The following is an 8,191-nucleotide window of genomic DNA, read 5'->3' on the forward strand; positions in this document are numbered from 1 at the left end:
GGGCAACTAGAGATAGTGATCATTTACGGTATATTTTAAAAGGCTAGAAGAAAGGATTGTGAGCATTTTCACCATAAAGAAATAATTGATGAGCTGGGCCAAGTGACGCACACTTATGATTCCAGCTACTAGGGAGGCTGAGGCAAAAGGATTGTAGTTCATGGCTAGCCTCGACAACTTAGCAAGATCCTGTCTCAAAATTAAAAATTAAAAAGGACTGGGAATGTAGCTCCATGGTAGAGCATCCCTGGGTTTGATGCTCAGTAAAGCAAAAGAAAGAAAAAAGAAAGTTTTGAGGAGGTGGATATGTTTAATCTGATTTAAACATCACACAATGTATACATCTATAGAAACATCACACACATAGTGCCACATACATCTATACAACGTTTGTGTTTTTATGTATCAGATAAAAATCAATTTAATTGCTGGGCACAATGGAGCATGCCTGGAAACAGGAGCCAACCCAGGATCGAGAGTTCAAAGCCAGCCTCAGCAAAAGCGAGGTGCTAAGCAACTCAATGAGACCTGTCTCTAAAACAGGGCTGGGGATGTGGCTTGGTGATCAAGTGCCCCTGAGTTCAATCCCTGGTACTCACCCCCCAAAAATCAATTTAACTAAAAAAATAATAAATAAATTATAGTACATCGCAGTCATTAAAGGAACAGGGCAGTTTTGTGCGAACTCTCCAGAGGTACTAGGTAAAGAAAGCCACGTGTGGCATCTTGACAGGGGTGTGCGTGCGTGGGTGCATGCTGTTCACATACGTGCAGGATAACACACAGAATTCGGCTATCCCTGGAATAGTATCTAAGGAACCCGTTCGATGGCAGCTGCTGGGGGGATGGGGGACAGGGGGAGAGGAAGCCTATCTTTCTACCGTGTACCATTTTCTGCCTTTTGAAGTTCATACCATGAGCATATTTTGCTCATTTAGAAAATTACATCAAAAAATTTAAAAATTGATTCATTGTCCCTCGTCCTTGAAGATTCCTTGAATAATTAGCTCTCCCTTTCATTATCTTTCCCTTTACTCAAAGGTCGATAATTTCAGTTCTTAAAGAGCTTGGAGGAGTCCTTGCCTCCCCTGAAATTGCATGCCACTTTTTCCATATTTGTTTTTTGGAGTCGAAGGATCCATAGCTTCCAGGAGATTGTTCCCAACACCTAGGATTAAGACCAGTGCCCCTGTCATGGTGGTGACTGTAACTGCTCCTCCCTGCCCCTCTTCTTCTCATTAATAATTTTACATGCTCCAAAATCAACGCAGTAGCAGTTAAAGCACCAGGTTGTCTTCTCTGTGGATCACACCAGTCCCTCAGGACAATGTAAAAGGTATTTAGTGTCTGATGGTTTCTAATCAGTTTTCATTTCATTATGGCTGTTCTATTGTATCCTTTTATTGGAAGCTACCTCCAACTCGTGAGATAGACCCGGGGATAAAGTATAAGTAAACAGAATCGGACATTAAAATTAAAAACAAAAGTTCATAGAGACTAGGTGACAATCGGTGCAAGAAGACCTTAACCCTGGAACGAGGCAGCCCTGGTGCACGTCGTAAGGCAGGCTGCTGCGTCTGTGTTATGGAAACTGGGCATTGCTAAGACAGAGTGTTTAGGGACTTATACTAAGTGCAACCTCTGACTGTGAGTTCCACAACATCTCTGGCCAAAGAGAGAATGACTTTATCTTCTGGTGGTGAGAAAACCCTTTGGCTGTAGGAGTAGCCACAATTTATCTATTGACATCTGATTTTATTAGAACAATCGAAGCATTTCCTAACCTGCCCTTTATTCTTTAGCTTTGCCAGTCTGCCTGTAGCCAGCTCCTGAGATACTTATCTAGGTGTCTGAGTCCTCTTAAGAGTCACAACAGTATCATTCTGCTGAATATTTTATACCAAACCAGCTTGCTTTCTGAGCTTCTCTGCCTTCCTGTGGACATGTTTTCAGTTTTATGTGAACCCAGTCGGTAAGAACGTTCCTGGGGGAGATCTCAAAAATGGGGGGTGCAGGTGGGTCTTCCACCAAAGAAGTTCCTTCACGTTCTTTGCCAATCATAGTGTTCAAGTTAGAAAATTTGCCACATAAAAGCTGGGCAGGGTTCATCTGTAACTCTAGCTACTGAGGCTGAAGCAGGAAGACAGGACTTAGGAGACCCTGACTGAAAATAAAATAAAAAGAGCTGGGACCGGGTATGATGGGGCACACTGTAATCCCAGGGACTTGGGAGACTGAGGCAGGAGGATCGTGAGTTCAAAGCCAGCCTCAGCAACTTAGCAAGGCCCTAAGTGACTCAGTGAGTCCCTGTCTCTCTGAATAAAAAACAAAAAAGGACTGGGGATGTGGCTCAGTGGTTAAGTGACCCTGGATTCAATCCCTGGTACAAAAAAAAAAAAAAAAAAAAAAAAAGGAAGAAAATTTGGCAAGTAAAATGAATTAAAAGCAACATTTGTAAATATTTAAAATGCTCAAGTACTGTAATCATTATATTTTTATTGGGTTTCCTATCTCTGACTTGACTAATTCTTTTTTTTTTTTTCCTTGTAATTTTTGAAATCTCCCTAATCTAAGAAGTTGTCTAGAGCTTGTCTCTTTTTTGGGGGGTGGGGGTCATGGGGATTGAACTCAGATTGAGCTTGTCTCTTCTGATGTTATTTTCCATTTAAAGAAATGGAAGCATAGAAATATTCAGTATTTGGCTTCAAATTTGACATAGTGGCAGAATTTGAATTTATATTCACTATCATACCTGAGACTGTAGATGAATGCAGGATGTCAAAGATTGAAAAGGCCACAAAGGATAAGATCAGCTTGTGTTAGCTCTGAATAATGGACGTGTGTGTGAGTTACTACCGAAGCATGTTTTCTCTAAAATATTAATCATTCTTTCAGGAAACATTTATTATGTACCAGACACAATGCTAGACACGTGGGATACAAGGATAAGTAAGATAAGCTTTTTGCCCACTCTTACAAAATAATATTATGTAATTTGATTTTTCAAAAGATAAAGTATTTAGGAGGAAATCAGGAAATAGTCATTTTAGAAGGAAATGTAATCAGGGAAGATAAAGAAATGAAATTCACTAAAAGTAAAGTTTCTAATATTTTGTAGCCATGGAGTGATTCTCCATCAAAGGAAATTTGATATATATTGTGAGATTATCCAAGTTAAATACTCTTTGTGTGGTTCTTATTGAAAGCAGATGATTCTGGTTGTGCAAACTTTTTATTGAAAAATCTCCAAGCTAGATAAATGATACAGCAAAGCCATAGCTGGTGATCATGACCATAAGAATCTGAACCCAGGACACAGGAATAGGGTGTGGGTCGGGGGAGTAGAGAGAGTTGAATTTTGAGGTTTTTCTGTAGCCCAATCTTTCAGATCCTAGGTTCCTGAATATTCTGCATGATTGAATGTTCCTTTTTTTATAGGTATGTATCATCTTCATGTGAAGATGCATTGTTTCTTTATCAACATAAAATTATTTATAAAATTTACTCTTAGAGAACAAATGAAAACAAAAAGCACAAAAAGACCTCATGACCATCTACTCTGCTTTTTCCATTTTAAAACTAAGGAGATGAAACTTTTTTTTTTTTTTTTTTTGATATCGGGGACTGAACTCAGGGGCACTTGACCACTGAGTCACATCCTCAGCCCTATTTTCAATTTTATTTAGAGACAGGGTCTCACTGAGTTGCTTAGTGCCCCGTTTTTGCTGAGGCTGGTTTTGAACTCACAATTAATTCTGCTGCCTCAGCCTCCTGAGCTGCTGGGATTACAAGTGGTGATGAAACTTGATAGCAGAAGTGACCCACTCCAAATGCCACAGCTTCTGGCAGAATCCAGAGTTCTAGCTGGGTGTGGTGGTACATGTCTATAATCCCAACAACTCTGGAGGCTGAGGCAGGAGGATTACAAGTTCAAGGCCAGCCTCAGCAATTTAGGGAGACCTTGTCACAACAACAACAACAACAGCAAAAGGCTGGGAATGTGGTTCAATGGTAAAGCTCTCCTGGGCTCAATCCCCAGTATGGCAAGAAAAAAAAAAATTCCATATTTCCTAACACTTTGCCAGGTGCTGCATGTGGTTTTGGAATAGCACAAATTCTATTTCATAAGTGAGGAAATGACATAACACAGGGAGAGGGCACCTGAGGAAGTAACTCCCTTATTTCAGCCTTTGTTCGTAGGCTGTATTGTAGGAAAGAGCTGAACTTTCTGCCTCCAGCACCGGGGAAACTGAGCTGAAATGCACGCAACGCAGCTTCATGCCTCTGGTGAAGGTTCTGAGAGCTGCTATGACCCACCATCTGCTCAAGTGTGAGCCTCGTGCAGAGGGAAGAGCCACAGATATTGATTCAAGAAGATGAAATGCTTCCAGGTAGTGGTTAGACTCTGAGACAGAAACAACTCCCTTTGGGCCGTTGTACATCGTTTGCTGCACGGTTCTTACAGAACACCTTTAAAGAGTTTACTGCCCCACTTGACTGTTCACCCAGGAGGCAGAGCCTGCCTGTCTTGTTTACTATGAGATCACAGGACCTCGCCTGGCATGTAGCAGACACTCAGGAAGTGTTTGCTGAATAAATGAAAGATGAGAAAAAAAGAACGAAAACCATTGCTTTTTTGCCCTGGGAATGTGTCCAATGATTGCTATTGAGCATTTCAGTGATGTTCCCTTGTGCTAGCTACTTTTTTGTCCAATATCAGAAGCTAAGTGCATTTCTGTTCTAGCAAACTGAATCGAATCTTTATATTCCAACCAGAGAAAAGTAGCTGGGCTTGCATATGAAACTGACACAAACCACAAGTCAGCATCTTGTCTTGCTGACCTGATGCCCCAAAGGGCCTGTAGGGGTACCCTGGAAATGCTGGCCTAGAGCTTCTCTCCACCTGCATACCCCGAGGGCATGCCTCTCACTCAGTAACCTTTGTGGGAATCCTTTAGGTCCCATCAGACCACTAACAATTCCCACCTGGGACTGCTATTGATATATCTTAGAATGTTGCAATGGAAGCAGTTTTGACTCGGCTGTCCAGCTCAAAGCCCACACATCTTTTCAGAGATTTTAGAACTTATTATTTGACCCATTCCTTCCAGGTGATGGCAGATTAGAAGCCGGCCCCAGCTCATTAGAATTACCTGTCAATTGCCAGAAAAACAAAACTCCAGAGGAGACAGGGTAGTACACATGTAGGTAGAGGATGCAGACAGCTATGAGAAAGAGGTAGGAAGATGTCCCAGGACCTTATTCCGAGGCAGCCCTCACCTGTAGTGTGAGTGGGGGGGACAAGATGGTGGCAGAGGTGGGAAGAGTATGTTTTGCCCTTCTGTAAGTGAACTTGAATACATCCTGACCTTCCCAAACAGCTCTCCTCCCGAAAACTCCCACATACCTCTGCGGTGGGCTGTTTCCAAGCTTCTCCAAGGTCCCGGTCACAGGTCAAGTCAGGATCTCTTCCCTTTCAGATGTGACCAACTGTTTGCTGCCGGCTAACCCCGTTGTTATTTGGGTGGGTCGGGAGGCTGGCCATGTAGATCCGATCGCATTACAGAGCCTCCGACTGGCTCCAGGCAGGCACGTGATGAGAGAAAAAGTTTGGGTTTGTTTGGTCTGAAGACAAAATTCCCTTTTTTCTAAAGGGCATGTCCTTAAAGCTGAGAGGACACACGCACTTCAAACAAGAGCTTGAAAGAAGTGCAGTTGGTCCCTGGTCTGGGTCCCCCTCTTTTTATTTTTTATTTTTTTTCTAATAAAAAACTCCCTTCATCTTCTACAACTTAAGAAAATGTCCCCATCTTGTAGGAGACAGGTTGACAAAGAGACTTGGGAGTCAGATGATGGCAGGCAGTTCAGGATAATAAAAAGAGTTAGAAGAAGAAAAAAAAGAGTTAGAGACCGGAAGACATAGTTTTCTTATTTTTTATTGTTTCTTTTCCTGCCGAGGGCAGGCAGGGGGAGGGGCGGGAAGCGCCTCACATGAGCTGTCAGTAGAGACTCTAGATGTAGGGAGAGGCAAAGCTGTGGAGGTCGCGTGTATTTTACAGGGGAAGTTAGCAGGCAGGAGGCACATCACAAAATGGGGACTGCCTTTGAAAAAGAACTGAGTTATTTTAAAATTTCTTTCTTTTCTCAAGATCATTTTGTCTTTATTATGAGTAAATAAGAATACAGAGGAAAAAAATGAATGCAAGTAGTGCAAAAAACGGTAGTGCAAATGTTATAATATTGACATCTCATTTTCTAAGTTGCTAAGACAGTCCTTTCTGATAATTTAATCTTTAGCTTTTAAAAAATTTATTTATTTTGATTCATAGTACACAAATGGGGTTCAACTTTTGTTTCTCTGGTTGTATTATTTTAAACTTTCTAAAGAATATTTTAAAATGGGCAATATATGCATATGATATAAAATACAAAAGAGTCAGTCCAGGAGTGCTCTACCACTCAGCTGCATCTCCAACTTTTTAATTTTTCTTTTAAGTCATTCTTGCTAAGTTCCCTAGGTTGGCCTTGAACTTGCAATCCTCCTGCCTCAGCCTCTCTAGTAGCTGGAATTACAGGTGTGCACCACTGTGCTCTGCTGCCATGTTCTATTTATTTATTAATTTTGGTACTGGGGATTGAACCCAGGGGTGCTTTACCACTGAGCCACACCCCTAGCTCTTTTTATTTTTTATTTCGAGACAGTGTCTTGCTAAGTTGCTTAGGGCCTCACTATAAATTGCTGAGTCTGGCCACACACTTGCAATCCTGCCTCAGCCTCCAGAGTTGCTGGGATTACAGGCATGTGCCACCACGCCCAGCTGCCATGTTCTTCTTAGTGTTGGTGTGCTGTCCCACTGTATGGATGTGTCATACTTTATTTGGCCAATAAAGGCCATGTTTTGTTCAGTCATCTTTCCCTGCCTAATTCCTTGTACAAAGCCAGGGTTCAGTAAACATTCAAACATTCAATGCTTACTCACAAATTTATTACATTTTGTAGTTTATGTTTTTGCTTATTTTTCCTTTTAGAAAATCAATCTCTCTCTCTCTCTCTCTCTCTCTCTTTCTCTCTCTCTGGTACTGGGGATTGAACCCAGAGGTGCTTTACTACTGAGTCACCCTGCAACCCTATTTTATTTTACTTTGGTGCTGGGGATTGAACTTAGGGGTGCTTAACCACTGAGCCACATCCCCAGCTCTTTTTATATTTTATTTAGAGAAAGGGTTTACTTAGGGCTTTGCTTAGTTTCTGAGGCTGGCTTCAAACTTGTGATTCTCCTGCCTCAGCCTCCCAAGCCACTGGGATTACAGGTATGAGCCACTGTGCCCGGCTAGAATGCCAAGGTTTTTTTCAATATCCCAGATGCTTCTGTAATGTCTACATCCCCTGGCAGGCCACATCTATCTGGTGCACAGATCTAACATGACCACCTGACTTCCAAGGCCTGCCTTGGTCTGACTCCTTTCATGTAAGATTATTTCCTCTCCTTCCTACTAATGCTCAAGCATCCTTGTCATTCACATTCATTGTTCATTTGTGACAATGTACAGAAACTTGTTTTCCCTTTTCTATTACCCCTACTTCCATATCTTTGCTGATGTTGATCCTCCCACTTAAAATATCCTTCCTCTTCTTGTCCACTCTTCTGATGCCAGTGCTTTTCTTTCTGAACTTTTTTTTTTTTTTCAGCTCATGAGAACAACACCTAGAGTAGCAGGAACTTTTTATTTTTTTCTATAATCATTTCATAGAGGACCTTTATGTATTTCCATGGTATTAATAACTCTGGTACATAGTAGATCCTCAGTAAATAGCTGATTGCTGGGCGAGAGTTACAGAGAAGACTCTCTTTCCAGTGAGAATATCTCCATAGCTGTCTGTGGCTTTCCTTCCATCCCATCTTTGGAGGGCTGCTCAGTTTTTCTTGTCTCGTGGTATGTGAGACACCCGCTCCTGTATGATCTCCTTGAATGAAGTGCTCCTGGGATAGGCGCTGTCTGAGCTTAGAGCACTGTCACCAATCAACTGTGTGACCTCCACCTCACTGAGTCTCCATTTTTTATCTGTAATGTGAGTGAAGCAGATTAGTGGATCTCTTAGGCCTCTCCTGATTATAATGTCTGAAGATCTGGAATTGAGATTTATGATCATGTTTATCAGTGTCTCCGGGATATGTTCCTTATGCCCCCC

General features: G+C 41.8%; 1 protein-coding gene across 1 annotated transcript in view; it reads right to left on the reverse strand.

Annotated features, from left to right (window-relative positions):
• Faxdc2 (fatty acid hydroxylase domain containing 2) overlaps positions 1 to 5,792 on the reverse strand; it is a 30,807-nt gene extending 25,015 nt beyond the window's left edge. Inside the window, exon 1 of the mRNA XM_047556166.1 lies at positions 5,408 to 5,792. The gene's annotated coding sequence lies outside the window, so the exon portion shown is untranslated. The remainder of the gene's footprint in view (positions 1 to 5,407) is intronic.
• Positions 5,793 to 8,191: the final 2,399 nt, after the last annotated feature.

The sequence above is a fragment of the Sciurus carolinensis genome, chromosome 6, assembly GCF_902686445.1.
Source record: "Sciurus carolinensis chromosome 6, mSciCar1.2, whole genome shotgun sequence".
Classification (NCBI taxonomy): domain Eukaryota; kingdom Metazoa; phylum Chordata; class Mammalia; order Rodentia; family Sciuridae; genus Sciurus; species Sciurus carolinensis.